At 47.2% G+C, this 25,321-nt stretch overlaps 1 protein-coding gene across 1 annotated transcript in view; it reads left to right on the top strand.

The window, feature by feature from the left end:
- Window positions 1-22,483: 22,483 nt before the first annotated feature.
- The window catches only part of LOC117536261 (proline-rich protein 15-like protein A), a 5,871-nt gene continuing 3,033 nt past the window's right edge, over window positions 22,484-25,321 (top strand). Inside the window, exon 1 of the mRNA XM_034201057.1 lies at window positions 22,484-22,983. The gene's annotated coding sequence lies outside the window, so the exon portion shown is untranslated. The remainder of the gene's footprint in view (window positions 22,984-25,321) is intronic.

Here is a 25,321-nt window from a genome sequence, read left to right as displayed (position 1 = left end):
TCCTAGAACCATACCCTGAAAAATGCTTGAGGGTGGGATTCATAGAAACCTCTTTTGGTGGGGGGGGCATTTTATGACAGGCCTGGCCATCACAATATGCCCCCCCTTGCTATCTTACAAAATAAAAGTGTGACATTCATGAAACTTGCTCCATTTATTGGTACCAGTCCTAGAACCATACCCTGAAAAATGCTTGAGGGTGGGATTCATAGAAACCTCTTTTGGTGGGGGGGGCATTATATGACAGACCTGGCCATCACAATATGCCCCCCCTTGCTATCTTACAAAATTAAAGTGTGACATTTATGAAACTTGCTCAATTTATTGGTACCAGTCCTAGAACCATACCCTGAAAAATGCTTGAGGGTGGGATTCATAGAAACCTCTTTTGGTGGGGGGGGCATTTTATGACAGGCCTGGCCATCACAATATGCCCCCCCTTGCTATCTTACAAAATAAAAGTGTGACATTCATGAAACTTGCTCCATTTATTGGTACCAGTCCTAGAACCATACCCTGAAAAATGCTTGAGGGTGGGATTCATAGAAACCTCTTTTGGTGGGGGGGGCATTATATGACAGACCTGGCCATCACAATATGCCCCCCCTTGCTATCTTACAAAATTAAAGTGTGACATTTATGAAACTTGCTCAATTTATTGGTACCAGTCCTAGAACCATACCCTGAAAAATGCTTGAGGGTGGGATTCATAGAAACCTCTTTTGGTGGGGGGGGCATTTTATGACAGGCCTGGCCATCACAATATGCCCCCCCTTGCTATCTTACAAAATAAAAGTGTGACATTCATGAAACTTGCTCCATTTATTGGTACCAGTCCTAGAACCATACCCTGAAAAATGCTTGAGGGTGGGATTCATAGAAACCTCTTTTGGTGGGGGGGGCATTATATGACAGACCTGGCCATCACAATATGCCCCCCCTTGCTATCTTACAAAATTAAAGTGTGACATTTATGAAACTTGCTCAATTTATTGGTACCAGTCCTAGAACCATACCCTGAAAAATGCTTGAGGGTGGGATTCATAGAAACCTCTTTTGGTGGGGGGGGCATTTATGACAGGCCTGGCCATCACAATATGCCCCCCCTTGCTATCTTACAAAATAAAAGTGTGACATTCATGAAACTTGCTCCATTTATTGGTACCAGTCCTAGAACCATACCCTGAAAAATGCTTGAGGGTGGGATTCATAGAAACCTCTTTTGGTGGGGGGGGCATTATATGACAGACCTGGCCATCACAATATGCCCCCCCTTGCTATCTTACAAAATTAAAGTGTGACATTTATGAAACTTGCTCAATTTATTGGTACCAGTCCTAGAACCATACCCTGAAAAATGCTTGAGAGTGGGATTCATAGAAACATCTTTTGTGGTGGGGTGCATTTTTTTAATGATGGTTCCTTCGGGCCATTATGTGCATCCAGGGCACAAGTATGGTTGATCCACTGGAGGCCTTTGTACACATTGGTGGTGGTACCACCGCTGACAAATGTCACAGCAAATCTGAGAAAACAATAAATACTTGTTATGTAAGGTATGCATTATGGGATTTTGTTATGATAATAGAATATCTCTAATGTATTTCCCACTAACATTCTAACCATTCCTTCAATTATCGAAATATTTCAAAAACATAAATGTTGTGTTATGAGAAAGAAATACATTTTCAACAAAAATTTATGGAAAAACAAGCAAAACATTAATCCTTTTTCAGTTAATGCTGAAGATGCCAAATATAGTAGCAATTACCAACGCAAATGTTATGTTGATAAAGTCTGGAAACATATTTCTGCTAATTTTATTTATTTGTAATGTGCAATAGGAAATTACCCAATGTTCTTCATCCTGCTCCTCCATCCCGCAGTAAAAGCAAAGCCTGCTTAGATCATCTGTTGAGACAAAACGTAATCAATATCTTCAGATAAACCACATAGCAGATTTGGGGTCAAGGTGACCCATTCCAATTTTTGACTAAAAGGTCAATTATATAAGGACACATTTGTTGTGGTGTTTTATTATTTTGTGTGAAGAAAAGGCAAAACACACACAAACACATAGATTTACTAAATGATTAAATCTGAGCACAGAGGAGCCATCTGCTCCTTCTTTCACTCTCTCCGTACCCTCTGTAGAATGGGAACCTGCACAATGTCATTACAAAACATCCAAAAACGTATTTCGCACTGTACGCATCAATTTAAGTTTGGTTCTCATGGTTCTTTTGTTGTTCATCACATTAGCTTTACAGCTTTGATTATAATAAGTTCAAGGTAAAAATTAACTGAGGATATCAGTTAAAAGTAATAAACACCAATGAGCACATTGAAAGGAGGAAGATGGGGAAATCTCACATCTTAAATAAACCGCAGAATTGAAAGGGTGTGTTAGAGTGTGATGTGTGTAGCCTATATGAAATTGCAGTTGAAGATGCCTGCCTGCGATGCTTCATATGTTATCTGTTTGGAGTTGAGATACACAATATACTGTATGTAGTGACTATTTACCCTAATCTATACTTAAGCCACTGTGTTGCTTTTAAAACCCTGATAATGTCCCTGGTCAAGATTAACCCAACAGTACCAATGGTCCAAGCAGTGATACAATACAACAATTTGCATGGCACATTATTAATATACTAGGTTATTGATGCATACTTATGAGATACAATTAATAAAAGTAACTACATGAAGTCATTGACAATGTTGAGAAAAGGTAACAAACCAGATTCTCTGAGGAGAGAAGTCGCAATGTCCAGCCTCAGCTCGTGCACTGCCTTCTGTGAGCTTTCAAACTCAATTGACTCCCCCAGTAAAATCTTCTCTGCAAACTGAAGAGAACCTTGATTAGTATATGGACTGCATGGTCTATGATTTTACCCTCAAATGGAATACAGACAAATGACCCAACAGATTTAAAGAATGACATGTTGTATATGTGTAGTTTGACACAATTCAATACATCTTTGATCAAGATCTATAAAAGCAAGTCAAGATATTCAGTCTAATTGCTACTGAATTTGAGTTTGAGAGTAATGTTTGGCTAAATGCATTTCACACTCACTTTTAAGGCCAGGACACCACAGGATGTGCTGTCTTGTTGGCGATTATGGGGGAGGGTGCTGCATGTCCACCTTGACACCTTGCAGCCTTTCATCCTCATAAAGGCTCTACAGTATGTAGATAGTACATGTGTCAAGATGCAGCACATCATTGTCAAAAAACTCATACAACACAGGAACTAGTACACTGTATCAAATGTACCTTGTAGACTGTAGGCACACCCTCATGTTGCCTTTCCCTTCTCCAAGTGGATCCAAGAAGAGGGTTTTCTTCTCATGGGGGTACATTACCTTTTATTATTCACATGGAAACACAACATGCATTAGGCAGGAACCATGCATTAGGCAGGTACGATGTAGGGTATTGTTTAGATTTGATCAATAATAAGTGACAGCATGTATGTGTGGCCCGGTTATCTTGCAAATCACTAATTATATATGGTGTATACAGCACTATAGATACAGATTGGAGCTTAAAATATGCTCCTATTCTCACCACCAACATCCAGTGATGGTTCTCGTTCACAATTCCCACGATGACTGTGTGCCATTGGATCAACCTGAGAGTAGTTGCAAAAGTATTACATTCCTGTTGAAAAATGCACATTTGCAACATTTACAAATGCAAAGTCATTCCAATCATGTACATACCCGGATTCTTCCAAATGTGTGTTTCCAGATGGCGGTCATAGCGTAGCTGTCAATAACAGCTGCTTGACTGTCATTGCGCTGGTTGAATCTTCTTACAATGAGTGTAAGGTAGGCATTGATCACCTTTGAGAAAAATGATCACAATGTATTAAAAAGAGGCATGTTTACTGTAATGCTATCAACTACATTGTTGTAACGCCACTGAATTTCCTTTTATGATTTAAGTCAATAAAACTGTAATACAATGTTTTGTGACTTTCATTAAAACAAATATTGCCCATTAGGGAATGGAATTATATAAAATATAAAAATATAAATTAGAATGTGACAAAGCAATACCTCACTCTCCAGCTCCTTGTTTGGACCAGTGTTTGTGATGTCCCAAAAATAAAGTTTGTATGGCCCTATTTTTGAAAGGAGGACATGTACATCCTTCCCAGCCCATGCCTCCTGCACATCTGAAAAAAATACATGAATGCACCAACCATGATATAGTTAAAGAATTAGTTCATGTTTACATAATTACTATTCAAATGTAACACTCAATATCAAAACACCTACATGTGTCAGTTAGAGTGACAGTATTTATTGGAGCAGATGAGGCTGGTGCTGATGGAGCAGCGGGTGAGGCTGATGGAGCAGCGGGTGACGCTGATGGAGCAGTGGGTGGGACTGATGGAGCAGCAGGTGAGGCTGATGGAGCAGCAGGTGGGACTGATGGAGCAGCGGGTGGGACTGATGGAGCAGCAGGTGAGGCTGATGGAGCAGCAGGTGGGGCTGATGGAGCAGCAGGTGGGACTGATGGAGCAGCAGGTGAGGCTGATGGAGCAGCAGGTGGGGCTGATGGAGCAGCAGGTGGGACTGATGGAGCAGCAGGTGGGGCTGATGGAGCAGCAGGTGGGGCTGATGGAGCAGCAGGTGGGGCTGATGGAGCAGCAGGTGAGGCTGATGGAGCAGCAGGTGGGGCTGATGGAGCAGCAGGTGGGACTGATGGAGCAGCAGGTGGGGCTGATGGAGCAGCAGGTGGGACTGATGGAGCAGCAGGTGAGGCTGATGGAGCAGCAGGTGGGACTGATGGAGCAGCAGGTGGGGCTGATGGAGCAGCAGGTGGGGCTGATGGAGCAGCAGGTGGGGCTGATGGAGCAGCAGGTGGGACTGATGGAGCAGCAGGTGGGGCTGATGGAGCAGCAGGTGGGGCTGATGGAGCAGCAGGTGAGGCTGATGGAGCAGCAGGTGGGACTGATGGAGCAGCAGGTGAGGCTGATGGAGCAGCAGGTGGGCTGATGGAGCAGCAGGGGGGACTGATGGAGCAGCAGGTGGGGCTGATGGAGCAGCAGGTGGGACTGATGGAGCAGCAGTGGGACGATGGAGCAGCAGGTGAGGCTGATGGAGCAGCAGGTGGGACTGATGGAGCAGCAGGTGGGGCTGATGGAGCAGCAGGTGAGGCTGATGGAGCAGCAGGTGGGGCTGATGGAGCAGCAGGTGGGACTGATGGAGCAGTGGGTGGGGCTGATGGAGCAGCAGGTGGGGCTGATGGAGCAGCAGGTGGGGCTGATGGAGCAGCAGGGTGGGCTGATGGAGCAGCAGGTGGGGCTGATGGGCAGCAGGTGAGGGCTGATGGAGCAGAGGTGGGACTGATGAGCAGCAGGTGGGACTGATGGAGCAGATGGAGCAGCGGTGAGGACTGATGGAGCAGCAGGTGGGACTGATGGAGCAGCAGGTGAGGGCTGATGGAGCAGGCAGGGGTGGGACTGATGGAGCAGCAGGTGGGACTGATGGAGCAGCAGGTGGGACTGATGGAGCAGCAGGTGGGACTGATGGAAGCAGCAGGTGGGGCTGATGGAGCAGCAGGTGGGACTGATGGAGCAGCAGGTGGGGCTGATGGAGCAGCAGGTGGGACTGATGGAGCAGCAGGTGGGACTGATGGAGCAGCAGGTGAGGACTGATGGAGCAGCAGGTGGGACTGATGGAGCAGCAGGTGAGGCTGATGGAGCAGCAGGGTGGGGCTGATGGAGCAGCAGGTGGGCTGATGGAGCAGTGGGTGGGGCTGATGGAGCAGCAGGTGGGGCTGATGGAGCAGCAGGTGGGGCTGATGGAGCAGCAGGTGGGACTGATGGAGCAGCAGGTGGGACTGATGGAGCAGCAGGTGGCGCAGGTGGGGCTGATGGAGCAGCAGGTGGGACTGATGGAGCAGCAGGTGGGGCTGATGGAGCAGCAGGTGGGGCTGATGGAGCAGCAGGTGGGACTGATGGAGCAGCAGGTGAGGCTGATGGAGCAGCAGGTGGGACTGATGGAGCAGCAGGTGGGACTGATGGAGCAGCAGGTGAGGCTGATGGAGCAGCAGGTGGGGCTGATGGAGCAGCAGGTGGGACTGATGGAGCAGCAGGTGAGGCTGATGGAGCAGCAGGTGGGACTGATGGAGCAGCAGGTGGGACTGATGGAGCAGCAGGTGGGACTGATGGAGCAGCAGGTGGGGCTGATGGAGCAGCAGGTGGGACTGATGGAGCAGCAGGTGGGACTGATGGAGCAGCAGGTGGGGCTGATGGAGCAGCAGGTGGGGCTGATGGAGCAGTGGGTGGGACTGATGGAGCAGCAGGTGGGGCTGATGGAGCAGCAGGTGGGGCTGATGGAGCAGTGGGTGAGGCTGATGGAGCAGCAGGTGGGGCTGATGGAGCAGTGGGTGGGACTGATGGAGCAGCAGGTGGGACTGATGGAGCAGCAGGTGGGGCTGATGGAGCAGCAGGTGGGACTGATGGAGCAGCAGGTGGGACTGATGGAGCAGCAGGTGGGGCTGATGGAGCAGCGGGTGGGACTGATGGAGCAGTGGGTGGGGCTGATGGAGCAGTGGGTGGGACTGATGGAGCAGTGGGTGGGACTGATGGAGCAGCAGGTGGGGCTGATGGAGCAGCAGGTGGGGCTGATGGAGCAGTGGGTGGGACTGATGGAGCAGCAGGTGGGGCTGATGGAGCAGCAGGTGGGACTGATGGAGCAGTGGGTGGGACTGATGGAGCAGCAGGTGGGACTGATGGAGCAGCGGGTGGGACTGATGGAGCAGCAGGTGAGGCTGGCGCTGATGGAGCTTCCATGTAGGCTGGTGATGTGGAGGGTGCTGCTGTTGTTGTTGTTTTTTTAATTTGGTGAGGGATTCGGGGCAGCTGTGTTTTGGATATTTTCAAGTGATCCACATTGATTTTTTTGAAAACGTTACCATCCTCCGATAGCAGATCAGCACTTTTCCCCTCTAGTGCTGTAATTTGGAAAGGGCCAAGGAAGTTTGCCTCAAGCTTGCCACCTTTTCTTTGTTGGCTCCGCACATTCTGTCGCCACACCTGGTCACCTACTCTGAAGTGACATTTAGGAATGCCCTTTGTCAAGCGCTCCCTGGTGCTTTTTTCCTGCTTGGAAATATTGCCATGGAGAATGTCCTTGATTTCCTCAAGGTTTTTAACGCCCTGGGAAACCTTTTCCTCAGCCACAACATCCTCAACACTGCTGTCTACCTGTGAATACATGTTTTGATATTCCTTCAGTAAATGTTTTGAACATTAACTTGATATACCTTAAGTTATATTGAGACGTGTTTACCAACCATGAAGTGTTCTGGCACCTCGGTTGGATACCGAGCCTCTCGGCCAAACATTAAAAAGTATGGTGAGAACTTAGTTGTCATCTGCTTTTTTGTTCTCAAGCCAAACATGACTGCATCTAGGTACTCATCCCAGTCTTCTGGTTTGTCTGCCACCAGCTTCCTGAGAGCTCTAAAAAAACAAAACTGAATTTGTACTGATAATAGTACTGATAATAGGCATTATATATACTGTATATATATATATATATATATGGTCCGACTGCCATTTGCCTCACCTTTGTATGGTGCCGTTCATCCTCTCTACCAGCCCATTGGTTTGAGGGTGATAGGGCGAACAGAGACTTCTCTGAATCCCCATCTTGGCACATACATTCTTGTTGATCTGTAAACATAAAGAACATTGCATAACGTTTTATATAGATGAAAACACAACTAAAATATTTTTGCAAAAAATGTTTAAACCATTTTCAAAATTACCGCATTGACAAACTCTCTTCCTTGGTCAGTCAGGATTCTCTTTGGCACCTCAAACTGATGGAAACACTTCACTATGCATTCTGTCACCTCAGTTGCTGTTTTGGTTTTCAGAGGATATGCTTGCGGCCATTTGGTGAGGTAGTCTACCATAACGCAAATGTATACATTCCCACTATTGGTAGTTTTTAACCTGCCAATCAAGTCCATGCCAATGAGCTCAAATGGATGTTCAACCTTGAAAAAAAGGACAAATAATAATTATACATTTTATTCTGGATATAATGTTTGTGAGCATGTTGTGTAGGGAAAACAATTCTGCTCAAATCAATCAGAGCTTTCTTCCTTTCTACATTATCTGCTGAGATGGATGTGATATATGTGAGGTAAATGTGTTTTGTGATACAACAACAGACATTAATTTTGAGAATGTGGTCAAAACTATTGCCTTTATTGGGGTATATTCCACCTCCTGTTTTATAGGATGAGCAGCTGCCTGGCACACTGCACATTCCGACACCTGTTCAAAACACATACACAGCACAGGTTAACTATCTGAATACCTTTTTCTGTCAGTTCACATCAGGACCAGACCAAATAGAACAGGTTCTTACATTTCTGTAATTTAAGGAAATAATACATAAACTTAAATGCAAGTAGGCAGGGTATTTAACTTTATCTGCGATAAGCTGAAGCTATAAAAAGTGAACAGCTTGCTTATCAGCAGTTGCAGTGCTTACTGCTTACCCATTTATGTATGTCCGAAGACATCCCAGGCCAAAAGAATCTTTTCGACATGGCGTCTCTGGTCCTGTGTTGGCCTGTATGAGCACCTGTGGCGCTATCGTGGAAATCTCGAAAGATCGCGTTTGCCTCCTCCGCGCCTCTGACCACTTTGGTCTTGGTGGCGTTACCAGGACCCTTCATGTAATACAGGGCTCCATCTTTAACATAAATTGTAATATTCGTTGACATCAAATAAATGACAGTTATACAATCTGCATATTGACTTACAAAAGTTTGTGGGGTGTCTATGAATAGGCTACTTAAACAATCAATTAAAAACTCACCATCCAGGACATAAGTGGAAGCCTTTCTTCTTATTTCCTTTTTAAATGTCTTTGTGCTGTCTAGCGGATATTGGCCTTTACACTTGTAATCGACAATGGTTTGGTACACATTGTTATCCATTTTAACAGAGCAAGCTTCACGGTGTAACTGTCGGCTGTAACGCAAATTGGTTTTCGCGCCGTCACTAATGACTGTGGGACGCGGGAACGAGTGGGGTGCGCGTGTGCAAGTTGCTTGTGTTGGTAATGCACAAAATTAATCCAGTAGACAGACACGTGCGCATATATAAGATAATTATTACATTACATTACATGTCATAGACGCTTTATCCAAAGTGACTTACATACATTCAGGACAATCCCCACAGGAGCAATTACCAGTGTTTTGTAGCTATATATCTCTTAATATTATTTAATAGTTTAACATTTATTTTCTTGCTGTTTATAGTGTTTATTGTAAATGTATTCTTAGTTAGTCTCATAAGTAGTTTATATGCTTTTATTTTGAAGGCATGTTTTGGGCACTGGGTGATTAGAGCACCTGGTGTAATTGTATATATTGGAGACAGGTGGGTGGTGGGAGCCAGAGCACTAGGCAAACGGTTTTTTAGCAGGGTGTTTCAAGCCACACAAAGGAAAGCCATAGGAAAGGCTTAAGAAAGAGATATATAGGAAACCTGTTCATTGTACTTTGTTAATGGAATACAATGCACAAATGGAGGTTCTTGTCTGGATTTGGATGATCATTGCCCTGCGTAAGATCAGCTAACTAGTGCCTCGGCGGCTGTATTATTTTAAGTTAATTATCTGTTGTATTTCTATATGATTTTGGCCGCTACAGGGAGACTGCAAGGTTTCTTATATTCAACTTTGCCTATAAAAATCTAATAAATCTTCAAAATAAATGTTTATTTTATGTGTGATAATGTCAACCTGATCTCACCAGAATGCATGACTCCACCACGACTCCTTAACACCGCATTGCGTGGTGGAGTCACTAACTTTGTTACATTCACGTGTCTGCACCACGCAAAGAACCCCAATTGGATAATGTACACAATTTTAGTATGGATAATATGTCACTTTATTTCTTTATTTCATTCAGCATGTATTATTAATTACTGTGTGTATGTAAATGTATTGGACAATTGCAGGACTAGCACTCACTCCATATTGGTTTTATTTCTGACTCGGATGATAAACCAGGCCCCCCAAAAGAGGTTTCTATGAATCCCACCCTCAAGCATTTTTCAGGGTATGGTTCTAGGACGGGTACCAATAAATGGAGCAAGTTTCATGAATGTGACACTTTTATTTTGTAAGATAGCAAGGGGGGGCATATTGTGATGGCCAGGCCTGTCATAAAATGCCCCCCCCCCCCACCAAAAGAGGTTTCTATGAATCCCACCCTCAAGCATTTTTCAGGGTATGGTTCTAGGACTGGTACCAATAAATGGAGCAAGTTTCATGAATGTCACACTTTTATTTTGTAAGATAGCAAGGGGGGGCATATTGTGATGGCCAGGCCTGTCATAAAATGCCCCCCCCACCAAAAGAGGTTTCTATGAATCCCACCCTCAAGCATTTTTCAGGGTATGGTTCTAGGACTGGTACCAATAAATGGAGCAAGTTTCATGAATGTCACACTTTTATTTTGTAAGATAGCAAGGGGGGGAATATTGTGATGGCCAGGCCTGTCATAAAATGCCCCCCCCCCAAAAAAAAGAGGTTTCTATGAATCCCACCCTCAAGCATTTTTCAGGGTATGGTTCTAGGACTGGTACCAATAAATGGAGCAAGTTTCATGAATGTCACACTTTTATTTTGTAAGATAGCAAGGGGGGGCATATTGTGATAGCCAGGCCTGTCATAAAATGCCCCCCCCCCCAACCAAAAGAGGTTTCTATGAATCCCACCCTCAAGCATTTTTCAGGGTATGGTTCTAGGACTGGTACCAATAAATGGAGCAAGTTTCATGAATGTCACACTTTTATTTTGTACGCATAGCATATATGCTGACAAAGACTATGTAACATTTGTAAACATATTTTGATTATTAGATGACAACTATGTCAAATTAAACAATAGGCCTACATTTTAAAGCACGTTTATACAGACAGGACGTAACAATAATGATAAAAACAAACATTTAAAAAAACAAACTGAAAAGGAAGTGACGAACGAATTTCGACACCTCAAATACGGAGCGAAAAGTTAAACCAGAAGAATCAAGACTATGAGCTACCACTAAACAACTCAGTCTGAAAATTACCATTAATAAAAACCCTGAACGTTTACTTTTCGTTTTAAACATCGTTTTAAGGTGTAAACCTATGGTGTTAACGTGTCATTTAGAGGTGTAAACGTGTCATTTAGAAATGCGCGTTCCCGTGACAAGGGGGGCATTTCATGACGGGGAGGCATAATGTGACACAACACCGGCATTACCTGATGCTGCGGCTCATCCTCAACAGCTGGCAGCCCCTCCTACTACAGCGGCGCCGCTTCCTGGATCTCATGCTGTCCCGTTGCCTCGCTTGGCCCCTCCAGATAAGTTTTCCGGAGATTCCAATGACTGTAGATCGTTTCTGACTCAGTGTGATCTACACTTTAAGTTAATGCCCTACATATATAGCTCTGATTATGCTCAGATTGCATTTATCATTTCTCATCTGTCCGGTCGTGCGGCTGCATGGGCGGAGTGGGAGAAAAATTCTGCAACTTGCAACTCTGTCTCTCAGTTCATCCACTCGTTTAAAAGAGTGTTTGCACATCACACACCAGCTGTAGAGAGCGCACAGAATTTGACATACATTCAGCAAAATCAACGCTGAGTGGCGGATTATGCAATTGAGTTCCGCACTATGGCTATTGATTGCGATTGGAATGATTCAGCGTTAAGGGACATATTTTGGAACGGACTATCAGAGAAAATTAAGGATCATTTATTGCTTATGGATCCTCCCACAGACTTAGAAAGTATGGTAGCGGCTGCTATTAAGATTGACAATCGCATCTGTGAGAGAGATAGAGAAAGAAAGAAGACTGCCGTTTCGTCCAGCGGAACCAGAGGGTTCTCAACAGCTGTTCATCCTGTCCGGAGGACATCATTCGGCTCGTCACCTGCTTCAGAGGCCACAGCGCCCCCCATTGACTCGGAGGAGCCGATGCAGCTCGGCAGGGTCAGAATCTCACTGGAGGAACGACGTCGCCGCCTAGTGGATGCAAGATGTTTCTACTGCGGTCAACAGGGTCATCAACAAGCCATGTGTCCAGTAAAAGAACAGGCTCGCCGGTGAAAGGGAAGACACTGGTGAGCCAATCTGACTTTTTTGACTTCCCTCCACGCACATTAACTCAAGTTATGCTATGTGAAGGTAATTGAACAGGGGGCACTTGTAGATTCTGGAGCCGATGAGAGTTTTTTGGATAAAGAGCTAGCTCTTAGGCTTAACCTGACGTTGACGCCATTACCTTCGCCGTTAAAAGCGAACGCGTTAGATGGGCGCCTACTATTCACAGTGACTCATTGCACCACACTTTTTTCATGTATTTAAATCAGCTCAACACCCGATCATTTTAGGTTACCCTTGGTTACTTTTGCACAATCCTGTCATTGATTGGCGGTCAGGGAAAGTACAAGAGTGGGGAATGTTGTGTAAACAGAAGTGTGTACACGATCAGAGTAAGTTGATACTGAGGAAAATCTCCACTTCTAAAGCAGACTGTCACAACAAACCTCTTTCTGACTATTTTTCTGATTACCCTGATTTATCAAAGGTCCCCACATGTTATCATGATCTAAAGGAAGTCTTCAGTAAAGCTAGGGCGAGTGCACTACCACCCCATCGGCCTTATGATTGTGCTATAGACTTGTTGCCAGGATCCACGATTCCCAAGGGCCGTCTGTACTCCCTGTCAGCTCCAGAAAAGGGGTCCATGAAGGATTACATCGACACCTCACTCAAGGCAGGACTCGTCCGACCGTCTTCCTCTCCTGCCGGCAGAGTTCCCGTTAGACCGTCTTCCTCTCCTGCCGGCAGAGTTCCCGTTAGAATATTTTTTCGCCGGTCAACATGTCCGTTAAAGTTTAAATCTTCCGGACAAAATGAGAAAAGTGCCGGTCAAAGGTCTTCTTTGTTATTTATTGTGCTTTAAAACAAATTGATATGATTCGATATTAAACAAACTAATCATAGTAGATTAACTATTCAAAAGTGAACAGTAACTTACAATAACACGGGAATAATAAACGGAGCGCTCTCTCCCTCTCCTGACAGCCCATTTGATTGATTGATTGAAAAGTGTATTAACAGCTTGTATATTGGGTACAGTACAGTACAGCTCAAAACATACAATTGTTAAGGGGATGCAGACCAGAGAAAGACTTTCGTCTTGTTTACATCAGGGTCCCCCATTTCCAATTCATCATATCATTTAAGACATATAAGACATATTTGACATACAGATGGCTTATTTACAATTTACATACAGGTGGTTTTTTTACATACAGATTGCTTGTTTACAATTTTCATTTTAGATTTAATTCTAATACATCCTAACCGGACATGTAAGACATACCAAGTCTACAGATATACAGTTAGTAACAGAGTCTAAAATGCGAGTATTGTGGTGACACGTTATTGGACATAATTCACCTTGCTTATTGTGTTGCCACACGGACCCTTTAGTGGGGAACACCTGTAGCTTTAGCTGCCATTCCTGCTAGCTCATCAGGCAGATCAGTGCATGTGTTAATCTCTCTGAAAGTAATGGATAATAAAGATTGGAACTCCATTCTTAATACACCGCCTCCGACTCTCTTTTCACGGCACTACACTGGTGACCCTGACCTTTCCGAGAAAGTTTCCGGAAAATTAACGAACATGGCTGAGCGCGATGTTTTCATAAAGCTGCCGGAATTCTGGGAGCACGCCGCGGAGGCATGGTTCGCACACGTGGAGGCACATTTCGCCTGCCGACAGGTCCGTGACGGGGACCTAAAATACTACCATGTGGTAGCAGCGCTGGGGAGCTCCACGTCGTCCAGGTTGGTGGGATTCATCGCGGCCCCCCCACATCATGGCAAATATGAGGCGATTAAGGCCCTTCTCCTTAAGACATTTAGCTTATTTGCTAAGGAGAGGGCCTGCCAGATACTTGACATTCAAGGCCTAGGAGACAGCAAGCCATCCCAGCTAATGGAGAAAATGCTAAATCTGCTAGGGGGGGGAAGATCCCCGGATTTTATTCACGGAGATTTTCCTGCGTCACTTGCCTCCCCGGGTACAGACGGCGCTGGCCAACACGCCTGTCACGGAGCCCCGTGCTTTGGCTGAGGAAGCGGATCGTTTTTTCCTGGCTACGCAACAGCCCGGGGCAGAGACGTTCGCCGCGACGCTCAGCGGCCCACCGGCAGTCAAGAAAGCGTGGCGGAGGCCGGACACGGCTGTGGCTAGCCGGCGTGGAGACGCCGGAGAGTGCGTTTACCACGCACGTTTCGGGACAAGGGCGAAGAGATGCATCGCTCCGTGCAGCTACAAACCCCCGGGAAACGGAGGGGCCGGCGCTCAGTAGTGGCTCTGAGCGTCGGCAGCACGTGCAGGCTCCTCTTCGTCAGCGACAGCGTTTCGGAGAGCCTGTTTCTGTGTGACACGGGCGCTCAACGGAGCGTAGTTCCAGCGTCGAGTGAAGACGTCGCCCGTGGGGGGCACGGACCGCGATTGACGACGGCTAACGGCAGTCCCATTCGCACGTACGGCGTGAGGCCTATGTGTTTGTGCATCGGAGGACAGCGTTTCAGCTGGGATTTTGTGACAGCGGACATTTCTTTTCCCCTCCTCGGAGCGGATTTTTTGTGTGCTCATGGACTCTTAGTGGACGTTAAGAATAGGCGTTTGGTTGATGCCTTAACGTTTTCTTCCCTCGTGTGCACACTTGGCAGCGCAGCGCACCTGTCAGGCTCGCTGTCAGGTGCAGACACGTTTCTCAGACTGTTGGCCGAGTTTCCAGACCTGTCGCTACCCACCTTCTCTGCGCTTACCACTAAGCATGGCGTGGAACACCACGTCACTACCGGGGGGCCTCCTGTCTACGCCAGGGCCCGGCGGTTGAACCCTTATAAGCTGGCTGTAGCGAGGGCGGAGTTCGCAACCATGGAGCGCCTGGGCATTGTCCGCCGCTCCGACAGTCCTTGGGCTTCCCCCCTGCACGTCGTTCCCAAATCGAACGGCGGGTTCCGCCCGTGCGGGGATTACCGCCGACTCAACGACGCCACTACGCCTGACCGCTATCCGGTGCCGCACATTCAGGACTTTTCGGCGCATCTGGCCGGTACGGGGGTGTTTTCCAAGGTGGACCTGGTGCGTGGATACCACCAGGTGCCCATGCACCCCCTGGACATTCCCAAGACAGCAGTGATAACGCCTTTTGGACTTTTTGAGTTCCTGCGGATGCCTTTTGGACTCAAGAATGCCGATCAGACGTTCCAGCGCCTGATGGATTCGGTGCTGCGGGACCTGCCGTTTGTGTTTGTTTACCTCGACGACATACTCGTCGCCAGCGCTTCAGTGCAGGAGCACCTGTCCCTCCTCCGAGCCCTTTTCACACGGCTCAACGAACACGGATTAATCATCAATCCTGCAAAGTGCCAGTTCGGGGTGTCGGACATCGATTTCCTGGGGCACCGCGTCACCAAGGGCGGTGCGACACCTCTGCCAGCGAAGGTGGAGGCTGTTGCAGCGTTTCCTCGCCCGCTCACAGCCCGGTCGCTCCGTGAGTTTCTGGGGATGGTGACTTTCTACCACCGTTTCATCGACCGGGCCGCACACATCATGCGGCCGCTGTATGAAGCGTTGAAAGGCAAGACCCCCGTCCAGGAGATCGACTGGACAGCAGAGGCGGACGGCGCTTTTGCTGAGGTCAAGACCGCGTTGGCTCAGGCGGCTTTGCTGGCACACCCATCATCTACGGCTCCCATCTCCATCACCACGGACGCGTCAGACTACGCGGTCGGCGCAGTGCACGAGCAGTGGGTGGAGGGCGCTTGGCAGCCGCTCGCCTTTTTCAGCCGCCAGCTGACGCCTAGAGAACGCAAATACAGCGCCTTTGACCGGGAGCTCCTCGGACTTTATTTGGCCGTGCGGCACTTCCGTTTCATGCTGGAAGGCCGTGAATTTACGGCGTTTGTCGACCACAAGCCGCTCACCTTCGCCATGTCAAAAGTGGCGGAGCCTTGGTCGGCACGTCAGCAGCGGCAGCTGTCCTACATATCGGAGTTCACTACGGACATTAAGCACGTGGCTAGCAAGTCGAACCTGGTTGCTGATTGCCTCTCCAGGGTCGTCATCGGTGCCGTCCAGTTGGGCCTGGACTATACTCGCATGGCGGCAGACCAGGTCACAGATCCCGGCGTCCAGGCCCTGAAGGTGGAGAGTGCGGGGCTGCGCTTGGAGGACGTGGTGTTCGGCGACGTGGGCATTACTCTCCTGTGTGACGTCTCTACGGGCCTGGCGCGGCCTGTCGTCCCTGCCAGCTGGAGGCGTCCTGTGTTCGAGGCTGTGCATGGCCTGTCACACCCCGGCGTTAAACCTTCGGTCCGTTTGGTAGCGGCGAAGTTCGTTTTGGCAAGGACTGAAAAGGGACGTGAGGACTTGGGCCAGGGAGTGCGTGGCTTGTCAACGCGCTAAGGTGCACCGCCACACGAAGGCCCCGTTGGAGCGTTTCCTGGTGCCTGAGAGGAGGTTTGATCACGTCAACATTGACCTGGTTGGTCCGTTGCCTTCCTCTCAGGGGTTTTCCTACCTCCTCACCATGGTGGGCAGAACGACCCGTTGGCCGGAGGCGGTTCCGCTCGTTTCGACATCAGCCGCAGACGTTGCCCGGGCCTTCATTGCAACGTGGGTGTGTCGTTTTGGCACCCCGTCAGACATTTCCTCAGACAGGGGCTCTCAGTTCACGTCCGAGCTCTGGAACGCTGTGGCAGGCGGTTTGGGGGTTAAGTTGCACAGGACTACCGCTTACCACCCTCAGGATAACGGCCTCTGCGAGCGCTTTCATCGCTCCATGAAGGCGGCCCTCAAGGCCGGCCTTACGGACGGTAACTGGGTCGACAAGCTGCCCTGGGTGATGCTGGGCCTGAGGACCGCACCTAAGGAAGATCTGCAGTGTTCTACAGCGGAGATGGTCTACGGTCAGCCGCTGAGAGTTCCGGGGGATTTCCTCCCAAATGCATCGGCTCCCTGGTCGGCGTCGGCCCAGCGGGCTTTCCTGCGTGACGCCGCTGAGGCCTTTGTTCCGATCCCTACTACTCAGCACGGTACTCAGGTGTCCCAGGTTCCCGCAGAGCTCCGCTCGGCGGAGCACGTGTTCATCCGGCACGATGTGCACAGAGGCCCCCTGCAGCCCCCTTATGATGGGCCTTTCCGGGTCTTGGAGCACGGGGACAAGCACCTGGTGGTCGACCTGGGTGGCAAGGCCGAGCACGTCTCGGTGGACCGGGTGAAGGCTGCTCACCTGGACTTGGACCAGCCTGTGGTGCTCGCTCGACCTCCGCGACGGGGCCGCCCCCCGGCCTCGTCCCCTGTCACGGATTTAAGACCTGTTGTTCCGGTCCCTCCCCTTCCGGGGGCCGCACAGGCGGGAGTCACTTTTCCGACTCCCGTGCTCAGGAGTCGTGGGCGTCGGCGTGTCGTTCCTCCCCGCCATGCTGATTTTGTTTATGTGTGAATTCTGGGGGGGCTTGTGTGGTGACACGTTATCGGACATAATTCACCTTGCTTATTGTGTTGCCACACGGACCCTTTAGTGGGGAACACCTGTAGCTTTAGCTGCCATTCCTGCTAGCTCATCAGGCAGAGCAGTGCATGTGTTAATCTCTCTGAAAGTAATGGATAATAAAGATTGGAACTCCATTCTTAATACACCGCCTCCGACTCTCTTTTCACGGCACTACAGTATATACATAGATGGGGGGGGGGGGGGGGAGCTGTCCATTGAACGACAGGTTGAGATTTGTACCATTACCGGGGCCAGTTTTGCAATGCTCTCCCCCGAAGGTGCTCTTTAAGAGAGGTTTTGAAGGTAAGTATAGTTTTACTTTCCTTTACAGTTGTGGGAAGAGCGTTCCACCTTGATGTGGCAGTATCATGCAGCTCCCGGATCAGTAATGAGTGACCCGACAGTAAAACTAAACATATCTATAACTAGTTTAGGTAGTTTGAGAGGTAATTAAAATAGCTACGTGTGATATTCTAACCTGAAGTGTGTGTTTTGTCCGCTCACCGCTGCATGTGATCATGCAGAGCTGCGGGTCGACTCGTCAGCAGCAGCTGATCTCTCTCTCCCGTCAGATTAGACTTCACTCGCGTTTATGTCCATATCGATCAGATCCAGCTAGTTCTAGCTAATGATAGGACTCCCTGCTTATTAAAAGACACCTAAACAATAAGCGTCGCTATGCAACTGGGTGAGGCCACAAAGTATAGCGCAGCATTATGCATTTGTTTACATGCCCACCGGAACCCCGAGGCATTACCAACAGATCAACGCACAATCAACCCATACAGGACATCTCTTTCTCCACATTAAGTGTTCGACATTATAATTGACTATTCTTGTCTGTCACATAAATGGTGCAAGTTGCACAACTGATGTGGTATTGCGCTAAATGGAAATGATTTTGAACGGACACTTTGACCGGAGAGATTTAGATTTGCCGGTCTTCAGCATATTTTACCGGTCGTAGTCCGGTAATTACCGGCTAACGGGAACTCTGCCTGCCGGAGCGGGTTTCTTCTTCGTGAAGAAAAAAGATGGTTCTCTCCGTCCCTGCATCGATTACAGTCCACTGAATGACATCACGGTAAAAAAACAGATACCCCCTCCCTCTCATTGACTCTGCTTTTGACCTATTGCAGGATGCTAAAGTGTTCACAAAACTGGATTTACGCAACGCTTATCATCTGGTAAGAATAAGGGAGGGGGATGAGTGGAAAACTGGATTTAATACCCCAACAGGACATTACGAGTACCTCGTAATGCCTTTCGGGTTAACTAACGCCCCAGCAGTTTTCCAGGCGCTGGTCAATGATGTACTCAGGGAGTTTTTGAACTTGTTTGTCTTTGTGTATTTGGATGACATTTTAATTTTCTCTCCTGATAAGGAGACTCATGTGCAACATGTCCACCAAGTACTACAGCGCCGCCTACTGGATAATCACCTGTTCGTAAAAGCAGAAAAGTGTGAGTTCCATGCATCAACTGTCTCATTCCTGGGGTTAATCATTTCTCCTGGACAAATCCTGATGGACCCTGCAAAGGTCAGTGCAGTGGCAGACTGGGCGACTCCCACCAATAGGAAGAAGGTACAGCCGTTTTTAGGGTTTGCTAACTTCTACAGACGATTTATTAGGCACTTTAGCTCTGTTGCTGCTCCCCTTCATGCACTGACCTCACCAGGGGTTAACTTTGTGTGGGGCCTCAGGGCCGAGGAGGCTTTTAATGAGTTAAAAAGAAGGTTTACCACAGCTCCCATACTGACTGTTCCTCAACGACAGTTTGTTGTGGAGGTGGATGCCTCCAATGATGGGGTGGGGGCCATTCTCTCACAGAGAGCGGCTGGGGATCATAAGATGCATCCTTGTGCCTTTTTGTCTCGCAAACTATCTCCCGCAGAGAGAAACTACGACGTCGGAAACCGAGAGCTGTTGGCAGTCAAGATGGCTCTGGAGGAGTGGAGGCACTGGCTTGAGGGGGCGCCACAGCCGTTCTTGGTTTGGACCGACCACAAGAAGCTTCAATACATCCGCAAAGCTAAGAGGTTGAACTCACGCCAGGCCCGGTGGCAACTTTTTTTTAACCGTTTTGACTTTACATTGTCTTTCAGACCTGGGTCCAAGAATGGCAAACCTGACGTCCTCTCACGCCTCCATCACCCAGAGCCCATGGCCAAGGATCCAGAGCCAATCCTTCCACTCTCCCGTGTGGTTGGGGTGGTGACATGGCCTATAGTAGATCAGGTGAAACGTGTCAATGGTGAGGGGCCGAAACTTAGTGGCTGTCCATTGGACAGGCTATTCGTGCCTGAATCCATGCAGTCACAGGTTATTCATTGGTCTCACACATTACTGCTCACTTGTCATCCAGGGGTCAAGCGGACCGTATTCGTCGTTCGACAGAGGTTTTGGTGGCCTTCCTTGGTTAAGGATGTCTCCGAATATGTGGCTGCCTGTGTAGTTTGTGCCAGGAACAAGACATCATCAAAATCACAGATGGGACTGCTGCAGCCTCTCCCCGTTCCCAGCAGGCCCTGGTCTGACATTTCGTTGGATTTTGTCACGGGTCTTCCTCCATCCAAGGGTAACACCACTGTCCTCACTGTAGTGGACAGGTTCTCTAAGATGGTCCATTTTATTGCCATGCCAAAGTTGCCGTCAGCTAAAGAGACTGCTCAGGCGTTATTGACTCATGTTGTCCGTATTCATGGTATTCCCAGAGACATTGTGTCGGATCGAGGTCCTCAGTTTTCCTCCAGGAAGGAGTTTTGCACCCTCCTGGGAGCGTCCGTCAGCCTCACCTCAGGTTATCATCCCCAGTCCAACGGACAGACGGAACGGCTGAATCAGGAGCTGGAGACGTGCCTGCGCTGCCTGTTTTCTCAGAACCCTGCAACCTGGAGCGAGCATCTGACATGGGTGGAGTATGCACGCAACTCTTTGCCCACCTCTGCTACCGGTCTGTCTCCCTTTCACTGTGTCTTTGGCTATCAGCCTCCTCTATTCTCAGAAGCTGAGAAGGAGGTGGTGGTGCCATCTGCTCACGCCTTAGTCAGAAGATGCCACCGTGTCTGGGCTGCAGCTCGTCGGGTCCTCCTGAGGAATTCGGCTCGGATGAAGACGGTGGCGGATCAACGGCGGCGGGCGGCACCTACATACAGACCGGGGCAGCGGGTGTGGTTGTCCACAAAGGATCTGCCACTCAGGGTCTTGTCAAAGAAGCTCGCTCCAAGGTTTGTGGGTCCATTTCCTGTCACTAAAATAATCAATCCTGTATCTGTCCGTCTCCGTCTGCCCAGGTCACTACGGGTTCATCCAACGTTCCACGTCAGCCGAATCAAGCCGGTTCTGGACAGTCCCCTGGTTCCACCCTCCAAACCCCCCCCCCCGTGTTGTTGATGGCGGTCCGGTGTACTCTGTCAAACGTCTCCTGTCAGTGAGAAATCGAGGCCGAGGTCGTCAATATCTGGTTGATTGGGAGGGCTACGGTCCTGAAGAACGGTCCTGGGTCCCGTCCAGTTTTATCGTGGGCAAAGACTTAATCGAGGACTACTACAGGTGTCATCCGGAGGTCCCAGGGCCGTCAGGTGTCGTCCCTAGAGGGGAGGGTACTGTTGTGCGTAGACGGCTCTGCTAAGATTGTTCCCTAGTTTAGGTTTCATGTTATGTGTTTAGATAGGTTCCTGTTTTATTTTGATAGTCTTGTCTACCCTCATGTGTCTAAAGTACGTTTCCTGCCTTGTCTGTTTTCTCACGGTTGTGATTGTCTAATTGTCTTCACCTGGTGTTGTCTGTCTAGTATATATAGTTCTCGTCTTCCCCTGTCTCGTTGCCAGATTGTCTTGTGTGTTCCAAGCCTTCCAGCGTAAGATCCTTTTGTCATTGTCCATAGAGTTATCGTCCATAGAGTTAGATTAGTGTATTAGTAGTTTTTGTTTTGTTGCTTTATGTATTCATTGTGTTATGACCTGTCTACATTAAAACACTTTATTTTGATACTTTGTTTGTCTCTTCATCGTGCATTTGATTCCACGCCCTTGTACAGCCCTAACAAACAACCAACAACCCTGCATTCTTGGAACGCAATGCCCTCGTAGGACAGTAGGGTATAATGAGTTCTTTAAGGTAAGATGGCGCCTGCCCATTAAGGGCTTTGTAGGCGAGAAGAAGAATTTTAAATTCTATCCTGTGTTCTATAGGGAGCCAGTGTAAGGCAGCCAGAACAGGAGTAATGTGGTCCCTTTTCCTAACTCTGGTTAGTACACGAGCTGCAGCATTTTGAAACATGTGAAGTCTCTGGATATTCTCCAGTGGGGTATTAACTGACATACAAAAATACTTTGAGAAGAGGAAGCCCAAAATTGCTAAAATGCTGACTCATTTCTGGGTTTAGGACTTATTCCTGTACCACGCTATTGCTCTGTTCCTCCAAGGAAACTCTTCTTAATGCAGTCTGACGGCCTACTAACATCCACAGAAGAAACACCTTAACAACCATTTAGGCCTACTAGTTACTTTAAAATTAATAGATGTGCAACATTACATGCCAAGAATTCTAATAAACGCAATATTTCTGTTATGCACTGACCTCAGTGTTATTGACGTAGTTTGTTTTTGTATTGATACAACTTTTGCAATAATATACAGGCTCATTTTGATGGCAGTCTGATTATAGGCAAGGCTCAGATAAGAATATGTTTAAAGATCATATTATGACCACTATTGTGAGTTTCGCCCTAGCAACTAAAGTTTGTGTGTGTGTGTGTGTGTGTCAGTGGGAGGGGCCGACAGCTGCACCTGTAACTCAGCACCTAGGAGAAGGCGGACAGAGTGGATGTGGACAGGAAACCAGGGAGATCTAGAATACATGACGGACCAGAGGATCATGCTTGGACTGCCATCAGCTCACTTTACCTCTTAGTTATTTATTTTGTGATGTGATTTGCTCCTGTTACCCTCAGGAGAGGCATCTAACACCTGCTACTGGGATACAACACCATTTCTACTGAGATTCTTCTACTTCCACTCAGTGTAGTTCTGTGTAATAATGGACTCTCCTCTGAGAATTGAATGAGCATTAAGTGATTAAAAGTTGCTGTTTTCCTGCCACTTCGCAGACAGTTTAATATATTGTGGTCTTATAGGCTTATTCCTCTGCAGGTGCTATACTAGCATAGAGACAGAGGCATAACATAGCAGCACAGTGAAGTGGAATTCAGCTTCCCAAAGTGCTGTTCCGGCTGGAAGGCTAAACTCATGAGTTGAACAAGTTATTGGAGAGAAGAGGCTGACAGTCGGTCCTGAAGTCTGGAGTCTCACAGCTGGAAGGAGAACGTTTCAAACAGGTGAGTGTCAAGCTAAGGGTGGAAAGTACATGTGCTATGTACCCTGTTTCCATTGTAAGGAAACAGGGTACATAGTACACATATATATATATATATATATATGCATATAATAAAACATCAATAAATATATCCAAGTAAAATGATCATCTGTATAGCTAATGTAGTTCTATGTAAATAGAAATTATTTGTTAATCAGCAAGAAAAACATATATTTGACACATGAGTGCTAATGAGTGCTTTTTTGTGTCTGATTGGAATCGTCTATAAAAAATGACAGAGAGAAAGAAAATATCACAATAGCAAGAATAACAGTTTAATGTATGCAGGTGTAGCCACACAGTACTTTTGGACTTCCCCTGAATGTGTAACCTGTGACATACTTCGATTTAATTGAAATATGTCACATGCCCAACACGAATGGTCCAGAGGTCTACTACCTGCCAGACATAACAACCTTTGAACACTCACACACACACACACACACACACACACACACACACACACACACACACACACACACACACACACACACACACACACACACACACACACACACACACACACACACACACACACACACACCGCTGTACACACAGTGACCACAGACTGTGTTTCCTAAAATAAAAGTATTTATATGCATTTATTTAGACCTAAATCCAGTTTAGCATGTTAGCATACTTGGTCATTATCATAAGCACGGAATAAAGATAAGGCTTATAATCCATAAATATGCAGGGGTTTTGTCATGAACGAAACAAGTAAAATATTGCTCTCATTAAGGGGCTAAAGGAAAAGTCAGAGGATCAGGAAAGTCATTGAAAAAATGATTTTCTTATGGTGGATTTTAAAATAGTTTGCCAGTGGAACCTTGAAGTCACTAAAGCCCACTCTGGGACCCGGATATCTGTACGGATTAGTTAAAGATCCCCTCATGGATCCCTAACGGCAGCAGGATTCATCCTCTGAGGAGCATGATTGTCTTTAGTCACACATTGAAGAAAAGATTATGTGTTGTAATGTTGACTACTCATTTTCCACATTTGATCAAAGTCATAGCAACATAGAATGATGCAGTGATGACCAACCAACCAAATCTGTTGCAAACACACGTTTATAATACTTCAATGTTTTGATAAGCAGGATAATCTCTACATATTATCACCTCTTTGTGATTTTTGAAACGTAAATGCAATCAGAAGTAAAAGGCAGTCACATGACTTCACCTCACCACCGCTAAGCTAAAAGCATCTAATGTTTGGTGTGATGACGTTTAGTAGTCAGTGTTAGTCACTTGTTAGCAACCCTTGTTTTTATGAAACGTATAAGCTTTGGACATTCTTCACAAGTGCTGTATCTACTGACAAAAAACGTTGACTTCAAGGGAACACCAAGAGGTGAAATGCTAACTAATTTCCGGGTTTCAAGACTCATTCCTGCACCACTCCTGTATATCAGGCAGCCCTCTCTACTCTCCAGGTGCACAAGTCTGTAACACCATGGAAGAAACACCTAATCTCGTTAGAAAGAATATATATGACTTTCAGTTGGCAATTTAGATTTAGATTGTTCTCTGCAACACCAGCAACCCCCCCCCCCCCTAATGAAAGGCAGAGGAAGTCGATACTCGCCATCACTTCAAAATTCAATAGAATCTACATCAAAGGGACAAAAGAGCCAAACAATGATCAGCTGGCTGCGTGTATCAGGTCAAGAAGAGAAACAATAAAACAATGTGGGTTAGTTTCTGTTTGCTCAGCTGGGGCCTGAAGGCATCACCTGCACCTGAAGGCATCACCTGCTGACCTGTTAGCTAGCAGGTGATGCCAGTTAGCTGATCTCTGTAAAGGCCAAATAATGGAACAGGTAGCCAACGTGCAAGTTCATCCCTACGGATATTTTGCTGATATTCCTGATATCGCTCCCTTACTTTGATAAACTTGTGGGTAACTTGACGATGGTCTGGTAGTAAACAAATGTTGGGAATGAAATACAAATGCTATTTTATGGTAGGGTACACTACTACGGTATGTTATCGTATGGTGTGGTATGGTAGTATCCTAGGTATGGTATCCTATGGTATCCTATGATATTGTATGGTATCCTATGGTATCCTATGGTATCCTATGGTATGGTATGGTATGGAACCGTACAGTGCGATATGGAATGGTTTGATATTATAAAGTATGAGGACCCTTTATGCACATACCTTTGCTACAAACATAATATGAGCTATATAAGCAGTCAACGCCAGATAGAGATTTCCTCCATTGATGTGCTGTGTACAAATGAGTAAAATCCAAGGCTTCAGATGTTACATAAGAGCCAGTCCTGTCATCTA

This window comes from Gymnodraco acuticeps, unplaced genomic scaffold (assembly GCF_902827175.1).
Source record: "Gymnodraco acuticeps unplaced genomic scaffold, fGymAcu1.1, whole genome shotgun sequence".
NCBI lineage: Eukaryota > Metazoa > Chordata > Actinopteri > Perciformes > Bathydraconidae > Gymnodraco > Gymnodraco acuticeps.
This window is presented reverse-complemented; position numbering and strand designations above follow the sequence as displayed.